Below are 13495 nucleotides of genomic sequence, written 5' to 3'. Positions count from 1 at the left end.
CCAGGCACTTAGACTACTACTAGGTCAGGGACCTTCTGCCTTCCCTAGCTTCTTGTATTTCTGCTGGACTTAAAGTCTGTTCCGGTTCCATGACATTCAGGTCATTTCCAATCAACTCCTCATGACAAACTGTTAGTAGCTGATAAAAATCAACCTGAACACAGGCCTCCTAGCAAGAACCCTTTCCATGTTAACCTGCCTCGTGTATTTTAGAGCCTTAGTTCCAAGTTTTCCTAGCTGCCTGTTTAAGGAAAGATTCATAGAGTGAGCACTGCACATGTTCCTGGAGTTTCAAATTGATTTAAATACTGTTTTCATGTTGTAAAAGTGGTGATTTATGATTCAGTAGAAAGAAAAATTCCACTTGGATCTTATGGGAGAAGAAACAAAGAAGAGAAAAAAAACAAATGTTGCTTTTGGTGAACTCCTCCGAGATGGGCCTCTAGATACCGTGGGATTCTTGGATGAATAACTTTGACAAACTGTGGCCTCAGCCAAAGTGGTCACCAGTGGTCGGAATTCTAGGTTCTTCTCCGAGTTGGTGGGAATCCCCCTCCCCAACTCAATCACTCCTTCAGACATGGATGTGTTCAGTGGGCCACCCCACTGTATGGTGAGAAGTGCATTTTTCAAGCCAGAATATTTTTTGAGTGCTTTTACAAGTTGTGCTTGGGTTTGTCTGTGACTTTAGCCCAAGTGTTGCTTGGTGACCTAGAGATCTGCATGTTGAATGGTGTAGAACTGCTGATTGGTATGCCTTTTGGGCGACCATGAAACCCTTTATAAAGGATATTTTTAAACTTTTAATATTTTCTTACAACATTCAAGACAAAAAATGATAGGTCTTTAGAGAGCCTTGAACATCAGTTCAAACTTTAGAATATGCACATTTGTTTCTTATTGTGAATAAATGGCAGCTTTAGAAGAATAGCAATGAGGAACTGGAAAAGTAATGTTAATTTATTTATTTATTGCAGTGGGGAGCAGAGGGGAAGTTTGGGGATCACCTGGAGGGAATTAGTGTGGGTTTGGACAACTGCACAAGTTATTACTACTTTGTTGCTTGAGTGTCTGTTGTCGCTAGCTGTGACATCACAGTCCCTGCGCCCCCTTACGAAGAGAATCTAGTAAATTGTAAAAAGTCAAAACATTGCGAAGCCATTCCTCGGACGGAAATTTCCATTTTGATACTGTAAGTACTGAAAGAACTCTGGTTGCCATCTCTTGTCAGAGGGACCAGGGGAGGCACAGTCATCTGCATCCACAATTGGCAAGTAAGGGTTTCCCTAGAGACCAGAGGGAGTGTTTGGAATGGCCAACCCTGATGTGTGCTCCCAGATCCGTGCCACTTCATGAGACCTGCTAGAAAAAATTGATTATTCCCATTTAGACTCCAAGTGATATTCTGGGAAAAAACATTCCTAAAACCACTTATCAATCATTCAGACTTTAGTTCTAATTTATTAGAAGCTTCCCCAGTTTTTAGCACTCTTGTTAGTATCAAAGAATGCTGCTATTAAATATCAATCAAAAACAACATTGCAAAGCCACCTATTTCCTGCTCACTCCCACACACCTTGTACATATTCAAGAATGGAAGATTTGACCCAAATGTGTACATAGCTTGCGTAGTTTGCGGGGTGACTCAGGAGTAGACAAATCACAAAGGAGTCTGCTAGACTTTCTCTCAAAGGGACTCTGCCGTGTCCCCTGTCACTCTGATCTCCACTCCTCCTCACCTCATCTTCCTCTCCAGATGGGTAAAACCCCTCTTGGGTGAAGTTTAATCCAAATTATAACTCTCGAGTTTAAGTATGCTTACGGTTATCAGAGTTATCAAACTGGAGATGCATATATAACCGCCGGCTGTCCTCCACTCTTCACCCAGTTAACTTCCCCAGGCAGCTCAACACACGGAAGTGAACTGCCAAGCAGTGCCTGGTCTTCCAATCGCCATGTTCAATAGTGGACAGACTGGCAAAGAAATAGTGGTGGTGGACGTTATGTTAGAGGGAGTTTAGATAAAACAGAACACCACATCTGTGAGAACGAAGATAACATACCGGGTGAAGTTTAATGCAGATTACCACAGCAGCCGTCACTTAGTGCTACATCATGTTAACTAGTCCAGAGGAAGATTAAAGCCCAAAATGTAAGATACGATACTGCTTTCCCACTGCAGTGGAACTGAAAAATACCGTAAGTCATGACATCATGCATTGTGAGCCTAGACATGCGGAGGATGGCGGTAGCACTCACTGCATCAGAGTCTAGGGTGCTGGCTTTCAATATTTCTGTTTGTTTTTCAAAAAAGTCCTGGAACTCACTATGCAGACTAGGCTGGCCTTGAACTCACAGAGATCTGCCTGCCTCTGCCTCCCCAGTGCTGGGATTAAAGGTATGCACTACCACTGCCTGGCCTGTTTTGTCCATTTTATATATATTTAAAAGAATATATATTATTTTATTTTTAGATTTATTAGATACACTGCTGGGCAATTCACTTTACCCAAGAGGGGTTTTACCCATCTGGAGAAGAAGATGAGGTGAGGAGGAGTGGAGATCAGAGTGACAGGGAACATGGCAGAGTCCCTTTGATTTTATTTTTAGATACTTTAATTTTAGATTTTTTTGCTATGAAAATGTAAACATATAAAAATGACAGAAGATACTAAGGGACTTTGAATTCTTATCCCGACTCAATAGTCATATTGATACAGATTTAAGGTTTTCTTTTTTTTTTTTTTTCCCCGGAGCTGGGGACCGAACCTAGGGCCTTGCGCTTCCTAGGCAAGCGCTCTACCACTGAGCTAAATCCCCAACCCAAGATTTAAGGTTTTCATTGGTGTGAATTTCTTATATTGATACAAAACTTGAAGTTAATATTGTTATTCTTTGATAGGCATTGAGAACACAAGGTTAAACCCAGTCCTTCTGATAACTGCCACTACAGACTATTGAGGATGATGAAGTAACTCATGGTCACATTAGATTCTGACTTACTGATAAGAAAGTGTTTTTAATTTACTCAGGTAGAAATGAGTGACTAAGAATAGTTGAGATGTAACAGTTCAGATATACTTCTACAGATAGACTTCAAAAGTGTCAGAAGTCCACAGAATACGGCATGTAAGGCCATTTCCTCATTCAAGATCATTGACTAGAGACGTGTCTGCTCCTGACAGCACCCTCTCTTGGTTCTAAGGAGAAATTGAGCATCAATGGAGTTGCTTCAGTTGGGGCAAGGTAGTCACTGGGCAAGAATTGCCTTAATTCATCTACAGACAAAAATACTTTCTGGGTAAAGGACACACTATATAGCATAGCCCACTGTTAGCTCTTCCAAGACAGAGTAAGCAGTCCTTCATAATTCTGCTTTTCAAAGGTCTGTCAGATGATCCTGGGCCAGAAGGCCGAAGACTGATAGTCCAGCGTTTTGAGGAATGAAGGATTGTCCAGATAATCAGCTGTCTCTACAAACTGGTTAAGTTTTGGAAGCTACGTTTTATGCTTCCAATATTTTAAGGTAATGTTGAAGTCATTCTCAGATTCTGACAGGGTTGAAGACTAGTTATAGTCTCATAGTCAACTCAAGTTGTTTAGCTTTGAGAGAGAACATATAAATTTGAGAGGATACTTTTCAGAGTGTATTACAGGCTAAAAGCTAAACATAATGCAGGGATAGAATCATAATTCTTTAAGTTATGATGGTAGACTAATTTATCTAACTGACAAATATGGACTGGATGTTAATTGCATATCACACTTTGTAATTTACATGATTGCTATGGTTTCATTCAATTTCTGTCTGGGAGAAGAGCTTTTCTTCCCCTTTTATTAGACAGAAAAGGTGAGGTGTAGGGGTAGTTCTGATGCTAAGGTCCTATTTCCCAATTGGTTATTGTTCTATCCATAAAGATGCTAGGGACTAATTGCTGGGTGGAAGGAAAGAGGTGGAACTTCCAGTTCCTGGGGTGGGGGTGGGGCAGAAAGGAGATGCAGGAAAAGAAAAGGCGTTTTCACCATGCTTTGGAGGGAGAAAGGGTAACCAGCAATGTAAGATCTTGGGTGGAGTGGCCATAGGCTGCTTCTCCAAGCAGGAGGTTGGGGTGTTGAGCTGGGACTAAAGGTAACTGAGCAATTAAGGTTGAGGGCAGGTTTAGGGTGCTGAGCTAAGCGTATTGGGAAGGGCACGCTAGCCATGGTAGATTAGAAGCACTTGGCATTTGAGCCAAGAAGGCAGGTTGAAATTGAGCAATGTATACGTCTATTTTTCATCCTCCAATCCATATTCTCTGGGTGGGGGTTGGTAGCATGGTCTGCCTGGAGCTTAAAGGAGGGAGCAAAAACTACATGCTACAGTCATCAACAAAAAGTTCAGTTTGTTTAATTTATACTGTACCAACATTATTATAAATCTTCCACATAATCAAATATTTGGCCCATTTGTAAAATTTCTCAATTTTCTTAGTTTTTATAAAAGCAATTTTAAAACATCAAGGCCTCTTTTAGGCTATAAATTATAGTTGGTTGATATGTCTTTAGACTTGATCAATATACAACTTCCCTCTTTCACTTACATTTTATTTTTTCTTGTTGAAGCGACTTGTGTAATTCTTCTCATAGGATTTCTCCACTGACCAATTACTTAACGTGTCTCTTTGTTCTGTTTCTTATAAACTGCTGCTTAGATACTGAGCTTCGATTCGATGCCAGCTTACATTTTTTTACAAGAACATAGCTTAGGTGGTCTTGTACACTTCTACTAGGAGATACGTGTCTGTTTTCAAAGTTGGCAGCAGCTGATGATCACGACCAAGGCCAAGTTACTTATTAAAGTTGCAAAAGAACATCGACGTTCAGCCATGCCCTCTTCACCTGCTGGTCGTATCCACTGGCTCCCACAGTACAAGGACTGGCTAGTGCTTAAGTCTCCCTTACAAATCAGTTTTAAAAAACATCAGTTGCATGTAAAAGGGGTGTTGGGGAAGGTAGACTGGCCAAGTTTAAGGAATGAATTTGAAATAAATATATTTGATGTGTTTTAATTAATTGTAGCTATCCCCCCCATTTTTGCTCAGTTCTGATCATCATTGGCCAGTGTGAACCCCTCAATTGTTACTTCTCTCTCCCTCTCTCTCTCTCCTTCTGTGTGTTTGTGTGTGTGTGTGTGTGTGTGTGTGTGTGTGTGTGTGTATGTGTGTGTGTTTTCCTGATGAGGTTAGAATGAATCTAGGACCTTGTGCATTTGAAGCAAATACTCTACAACTAAGCTACCATCTGGACACTGTCTCCCCCCACCCCCATCTCTGTATGTATCTCTTTCTCGCTGTCTCTGCCTCTTACTTTTTGAGATTAAAGTCTCACTATATAGTCTAAACTAGTCTCAAACCTCCCATAAAACATGATTACAGGCGTGTGGTACTGTGACTGACTCTCCTGTATCTGGTTAATAAGAAACATAGGCTTGGGCCTGATCATTGCACTTAGCTTGCATATTTGTTTCTAGACCTTTCTGAAAAGATATAATTAGGAAAAATGTATTTTAATCTTTGAAAGTACATGCACGCACGAGAGAGAGAGAGAGAGAGAGAGAGAGAGAGAGAGAGAGAGAGAGAGGTGTGGTCATCCGAATGACATGTATGTGGAGGTCAGAAGACAGCTTGGAGTTGGAGTTGGTTCTCTCCTTCCGCCTGTTCATGGGTTTCAGGAATCAAATTCAGGGTTATCAGTCTTGCATGGTGAGTGCTTTACTTGATAGGCCACTTCACTGACTAAGAGAATATGCATTTTTTAAGAATAAAATATAGCATGAGTTTGTTCTGGCCCTTTTGATTCAAGTACAGAGTAAGAGGCTTTTGTTTTTAAGACTTGTTGTTTTGAGTAAAGATCTCACTGAGAACTCCTGGCTCGCCTGTAATTCAGTATGTAGACTAGGCTGGCCTTGAACAAACAGCAATTTCCTTGCTTCTGCCTCCTTAATGCCGATATTGAAGGAATGAGCCACGGCACACTAATGATTAAAAGCACACAGGCTCTCGGGGATCTTCCTTTGTATCTTCCTCCACACATGTCAAAGAATGCTGCCCTTGGAAGCTAGCACGAGTGCCCATTTGCCCAATTTTCACACACATGACAGTTTTAAGATAATTTTATCTGTCACTGGTGACAGGGGTTAGGGGCAGCAACTCCTATGATAAAAGTTAGGGATATGTCTGTATGTCCTGGAGTAGCATGTAGTCAGATCCTAGAACACTGAGCTTTTCTAAGAGGGCAAGGCTGTGCAGAGAGCCTTCCATCTCGTACTCCTGCTGAGGCCATTTTAGGTTTAACTCGAATTTGATCTCCTTGATGGAGACTCCCACAGAAAATTACTCAGGTCTATTTTAGGAACCCGAGGTCAAGGTGCCCCAGCTAACTTAGCTTCTGTTAGACTCCTTGCTTTCAAAACTTTCCCCCTGTGGTACCGAACAAGATACCAGGATGTGTGTGTTTTGTGGTTTTTTTTTTTTTAATTGTCTAAAAACCAAAAAACCAAAACAAAAAACCCCTCTTACCTTTAAAGCTTCTTGTGTCCAAAGGGAGTGTAATCCCAGCCCGCCGGAAAAAAAGATTTTCAGCTGGCTACAAACTTAAAACTCCCCTTAACAGTTATATGATAAATACTTCCCAATCCCCAAGTTCAAGAACTGAAATCCAAAAGAGCCTAGACTTACTAGGTGACGGCTGATCACCAGCCTTTCATTCTCAATTTATATAAAACGTTGCGTCATTTCCTCCCTCTCTTTCTTGAGCCTGTTCACTTTCACTCAATCCATCAACCAATCAGAATTTCCCATGTCGATTCAAATTAACCAACCAGATTTGTCCGAGTTCCATGCCTAATTTGCCTATGGCCCACCTTCCATCTTGTTTGAGACCCTGTCTGTTTACCATTGCAATGCCATGCTAGCTGGCCCAGGAGCTAGGGTGTTTCTCCTGCTCCCATCTCACCGCAGGAGCACCGGGATTACAGACGCATGCATGCAGCTGTATCCGGGTTTCTATTAAGCCTTCTCCCCAGCCCCTGGTTTTTCTTATTTTTAAAGAATTTAATTTTGTTATACGTTATTAAGTTTTATAATTATATTAAACATTTGTATTGTATTGGACTCAAATGCACAAAACAAGATAGTTAAAGAATTATTGTTTTGTATACTTCTTTCTCATTCACACACCTCATGAAGCTCAAGAAGAAGGAAGTTTAAAATGTGGATGCTTTGGTCCTTCTTAGAAGAGGGGACAAAATACTCATGGGAGGTAGAGGGTGGGGGGGGGACTTGGGAGAAAGAGAGAGGGGGAGGGAGGAAAGGGAGGGTAGGATCAGGCATGGGAGGAGACAGGGATGATACACAGAGGGTCAGGAATTTGAACAGAGATGTGTAGCACTGGGGGACTGGGAACTGGGGGTAGCTACCAGCAAGCCCCAGATGCCAGGAAAGCAAGAGGCTCCCAGGACACAACAGGGATGAGATTAGTTGAAAGGCCCAACAAAGGGGAGGGAGAACCTGTAGAAACCCTATCCAGAGGTTAGACAAGGCCCCTGGCTGGGGGATGGGGCCACCCACTTATCTCCAAATTTTTAACCCAGGATGGCTCCTGTCTAAAGGAAATATGGGGTACAAAATGTGGAGTAGAGACTAAAGGAAAGGCCATCCAGAGACTGCTCCACCTGGCAATCCAACCCACACACAGACACCAAACCCAGTTACTATTGTGGATGCCAAGAAGTGCATGCTGACAGGAGCCTGATATACTATCTCCTAAGAGGCTCTGCCAGAGTCTTACTGGTACAGATGAGGATGCTTGCAGCTAACTGTTGGATTGAGCATGGGGACCCCAGTGGAGGAGCTAGGGGAAGGACTAAAGGAGCAAAAGGGGTTTGCAACCCCACAGGAAGAGCAACAATCTCAACCAACCAGACTCCTCAGAGCTCCCTGGGACTAAACCACCAACCAAAGAGTACACATGGAGGGACCCATGGCTCCAGCTGCATATGTAGCAGAGGACAGCATTGTCTTACATCAACAGGAGGAGAGGCCCTTGGTCCTGTGAAGACTCAATTCCCCAGTATAGGGGAATGCCAGATGGTGAGGTGGTAGTGGGTGGATGGGAGGGGAGCACCCTCATAGAAGCAGGGGGGGGGGGAGGATGGGATATGGGGTTCCAGAGGGGAAACCAGGAAAGGCGATAACATTTGAAATTTAAATACAAAAAAATATCCAATTAAAAATGTTAGATTAAATGAAAAAAAGAATAATATATGTTAAACCTTCCATTGTTTTAAAACATTGATTTATCAAAGGGTCATTTCATGGTAGTAATATCCCACTTCTTTTTGCTACCCCTGACCTCTGTGTTGTGGTGGTATAGTGATTTACTCAATCCAGTTTTATTATGAGAACTTGTGTTGTTCTAAGTCTTTTATTATTCATGGAGTTACAATGCACAGACTTTCACCTCTGCCTCTCTGTTTCTGTGTCTCCTCTGTCTCTGTCCCTGTCTCTTTCCTTCTCCCCGCTCCTTCTCCCCCTTCCCTCGAATCTCTGTCTGTCTCTGTCTCACTACCTCTCCCCTACCTCTCCTCCCCCCCCCTCTGTGTGTGTCTGTCTCTCTGTCTCTGTCTCTCTGTGTGTGTGTCTGTCTCTGTCTCTGTCTTTCTCTCATAAGTGCAGCTTTAGAATAGATTATTATCTAAAGTAATGAGGTTGCCAAGAAAACATCCAGCAAGGTATCAGCAAACTCTTTTCTAAAAGAGATGTACCATTTTTCATTCTGACCAACAGAGCAAAACCAATGGTTTTCTTACAGTTTCTCCAAATGTGTCTGTCATTAAACTTTTGGATTTTTCCTAACCTGATGAATTGGAAAACTTAAAATTATTGATCTCTTAGCAGTGATGAGCTTCTGGGAAATGACTCATGTTTGACCCTGGACGACAGTTGATAATTTTTCTCCCCAGGTTTCAAAGGTTCTTTGTACAGTAAGAATATTTGCCTTTTGTGATATAAGTTGTCATTTGTTCATTTTTTATGTTTCTTATATTTTTCATTTATAAATGTTTGACAAAATTTTACACCATTAAATTTATCAATTATTTATCTCTCTTTTAACAGTCTTTCCTAGTTTTGCTTTTGGATTTTAGTCATGGTTTAAGGAAACATCCCTAGTATCACATAATAAAGCAATTTATTCATGCTTTAGCCATAATTTTATCAACTTCTGATGCATGGAATTTGTTTTATGGTATATTTATTTCCTCTTTTAAAATATAGTTATCTACCTATCTATCTCAATACCACTTTATGTGGACTCATCTTGACATAACTGATGCCATCTTGAATTATAGCTACCATTGTTGCCCGCCCCAGCATAACCCTAGTTGATTTTTCCTGCATAATTTGAAAGCATATACTACACAGACAACTCTTCTCAGGTGTGGACGTGCATACCTACAGTCCCAGCAATTGGGGGCTGAAGATCAAGTTTAAGGCTAGTGTTAGCGAGCTAGTGAGACTCTGTCTTAAAAAACAAAACAAAACAAAACAAAGAGCCTAACTCCTCAATAGGTTATGGATAGATGTATAGATTGGTAAGTAGATAGGACCATCTGGGTGACCTGTGGTGCTTTATAACTGGACCTGACTCTAGGGTTGTGTCTGATTCTGACATTAGGTTAATATAAAACATTCCAGCTGGGGTGATGTCTCCTTCGTCTTAACTCATACACAGACCCCCTCCTTCTGACTGGAATTGCAGTGAACCACAAGGCTTTACCGCCGTTAGCCCCAGTACAGGGCACACTATGTAATCCTCAATCTGTGTGCCTGTCTTCAGTCTCTCAGCACCTTTAGCTGATCTGGTCCCCATGCCAGGGGAAAGGGTTGCTCTGGAACTTATTTAAGGGCTTATCTTTAGCTTTATCAATTTTTCTTTTGAGATGTTGATGTATCGTGTGCTAAAGGTTCATATGCAATTGCATTTATTGCAAGACTTGCTTTTACTTCACGGAAAGGAGCAAGGTTACAACCAAAGTCTGAGTTCTTTTTTTTTTTTTTTCCTCTTCTTTTTTTCGAAGCTGGGGACCGAACCCAGGACCTTGCGCTTGCTAGGCAAGTGCTCTACCACTGAGCTAAATCCCCAACCCCTGTCTGAGTTCTTGTTAGTGGAGGAAAAGCTTCCATGTCCAGAGCACAAGGGGGAGAGATATGATGGTACCAGCCATTGATTGTTCAGGAAAAAGAACACACAAGATGTTATGCATCTAATATGTGTTTAATCATATGAATGATTAATTAAAATAACCAGTGACTTAAAGAAATGCATTTAAAATGTGCATTTTGGTGGTTATCAGTTATGTATAAAGCACCAATAAATGGTATAGGCAGTATAATGAAGAGAAGAGTAACAGTGATATTTATAACCTATCTACCTAAAAAAACAAAAAAGTACTGACCGTATATTTCCAGTATGACACTGGCTGTGGCTATCAGTGCCTATAGTCTCAGCACCTGGAAAACTTGGGGAGAGGGAGGCCAGATTGGGTTGTCTAGAAGCTCAAATCCACTCTGATGGAGAGAGAGCGAGAGAGAGAGAGAGAGAGAGAGAGAGAGAGAGAGAGAGAGCACGAGCACATGAGTGAGCTTATTTTTAAAAATAAATAGTTGGGAATGTTGCTCATACTTAGTGTTCTTAAACTTATAGGGTGAAGCCACAGCTGTGTGTGTGTGTGTGTGTGTGTGTGTGTGTGTTGAATATTCTTATACAGAGAATAATCCTTTTAGATATTGAAAGTTTATGCTTTAGATTAGATGTTCAGTCTCCACGTTGACATATTTCACAAAGAAAATGCAGCAAACACGGCAGCCATTTGTCCTTCTGAGAATGAAACTGGTGAAAGTAAGACAGACTGACTCTATGACAGGCTTTAAATCAGCAGTTCAGGAGACTAGGTCTAAACCTCTGTTACCAAGGACTGGGCAAGTCCAGGCAAGTCAGTTACTGAAAAACAAAAAACAAAACAAACAAACAAAAAAACAAACAAACAAAAAACAACAAAAAAACCCCATGTCTCAGGCAGCCAGCCAGAAACTGCCCTGCCATCAGAAGGTGCCCTGCCACCTTGCCCAGGCAAGAACAGTGAATCAGCAGCAGTTTCCAGTCTTCCTCAGCTACGACCTCAGAAACAGTTTCCAGGCCCCCCATCCCTAATGAACCCCCAGTGATGGTTCTGTTATGTTCCTAGAGATAGAGCCAAAAGATTAAGAAAGAGGTCACCTATCCCTCCCTGGAATCCCCCTAATGTGCTCTAAATCCAGCCTGCAAGCTCACTGGGGCACCTCCGTCTTGTAAATGGTTGACCCCAGCATGCTGGACCTCTGCAGAACAAAACACTCTTTGCTTTTGCACACTATTTGAGACCGGCGTATCATTCTTTGGCAGATCACGAACCTTTACAAAAGAAGAGTGAATCTAGGTCATCCTTATGCCCCAAAGGCCATGTCTAGGTACCACTGTCCCAAGGTTTTTGATATACAGCTCAACTAGTGTTTGCCACCAATGTGTCCAACAAGAAGAGTGGGCTCTGGGGACACATTCCTAACTCTTGAACGCTTTTTGCATGTAACTCGATTTGTGGCTCCCCCTCACATCTAGAGGAAGCCCATTTGGTAGATAAACTACTTAGGGCACACACGGGGAAATGTGAACAGGGAAGTAGGGAAAGGCATGAAGTGAGAGCCAGGCTGAGAAGGTTGAGAAAAGATTTCTCTGTCTGGCTAAAGATTCAGGGCTGAGAGTCCTCTTTCCCGGTGTGGTGGGAGTATGGCAAGGAAATGACAAAGCCAGACCCGTAGCCCCACAGCCTCACCCTGGCTTCTCTTGCTTGGGGGACGTCGGATCAGGAAGTATCGCGCATACAGCGTCTCTGCAATTTGCAGTCTGGCAAACGGCAATGAAAAAAACGCAGAGAGTGCTGAGATTCCTAAGAGCCTGGGAAGAACAGCCCACTTTATTTTTTTTCTAGAGCCCAAAAATATTTTTATTTTATTGAGGGGCTTATGGTTTGAACTGGCCCAATTAATATTCATGGGTTTTTACCACACTTCCTGAGCATATTTAGCCTCTTCGTTGGACATTTTCCATCTTGATCTAATTTTTCTCCTCTTAAAACAGCCCTTAGATTCAGAGCATTGGCCACCTACCCTCGAGGCACAACAGTACTATGAATCGAGTTTAACTTTAGAACTTAGAGTAAACCTTTTTAGATTGGCCACATCTGCCCCTGGGGCACCGTTACTATGACTAAATGTGGGCCAGAAACATTCCAAGGAGTGCGTTCCTGCTCGTTTTAGTTCTCTTAAAGCACACTGGTAAGTTTGTAGGTATGGTCACTGAACTCGATTCTGCTTTTGTAATTTGAACTGTCGGATGGACTCTCTGTAACAGAACTTAAGCACTTCAACTTCCTGCAAAGTTTTCTCAAGTCTATGACAGAGTTTTATGGCAGATGTGGGGAAATTTGATGACTTGGTGTCTGATAAAGGCTTATTGCTACGTGTAAGCAGAGAAGGAGGGCAGAGCACAGCGGTCAGATGAAGGTCACCAGAGCTCACAAGCAGCTTTGTGCGTTCTTTGGCTCACTTGGATTTGCTGTTGAATAGCCCCAAATTCTCACTGTGGCTCAGTGTTACAGTAGAGCATTTTCTGCATCTGGGAATTCCACCTTGAGTTCCTGATTTCAACTAGGAGAAAACATTCCTTTACTCTGTCAGTGGCAACAGGATACACACACCCACATCCACACCCACACCCAGACACCACACCTACCACACTCCCCATACAGCACACATACAGTACCCACATGACACACACAGCACATATACCACCACCCCACACTCATATCACACCAGAAACCACACACACACACACACACACACACACACACACACACCATGTCCCACATACCAACCCCCATAACACACACACACACACACACACACACACACACACACACATACATACACACTCTGTGGTGCTGACAGTAGGTCGACAGTGGTTCCCTTTTTAGAGACCTCTATTCAGACACTTGACCTAGCTACAGAAAAGAATTTCAGAGTAAACCAATGTGAAGCAGAGTTGGAGTTGATGAGAAGGATTTTGGTGTAGATGTTAGGTTTGGGGGTTGAGAGAAGTGCTTGGGAAGAAAGCAAGACACACCCAAGAGCATGAGTGTAGCCTTCCCCATGAGTGACGGGCTTCCTCATCTTTGTTATGTCAAAGACACAATTTTGGTGCATTTAGAAGCTATTGTCTTTCAAGGGTGACTGAACCATTTCTTCAGCCCCAAGAGCCAACTTTTAAATTTAATTTTGTATTGCCTCTTCAGCTTCTTCTAGATGTAAAGTTTCACTACATAGACCAGTCGGGCCTTGAGCTCACAGTGATCGACCAGTTT

The 13495-nt window shown here is 42.2% G+C and overlaps 1 pseudogene; it reads right to left on the bottom strand.

The window, feature by feature from the left end:
• The window catches only part of LOC102554970 (uncharacterized), a 20885-nt pseudogene extending 14035 nt beyond the window's left edge, over positions 1-6850 (bottom strand).
• Positions 6851-13495: the final 6645 nt, after the last annotated feature.

Source organism: Rattus norvegicus, chromosome 9 (assembly GCF_036323735.1).
Source record: "Rattus norvegicus strain BN/NHsdMcwi chromosome 9, GRCr8, whole genome shotgun sequence".
Classification (NCBI taxonomy): Eukaryota; Metazoa; Chordata; class Mammalia; order Rodentia; family Muridae; genus Rattus; species Rattus norvegicus.
This window is presented reverse-complemented; position numbering and strand designations above follow the sequence as displayed.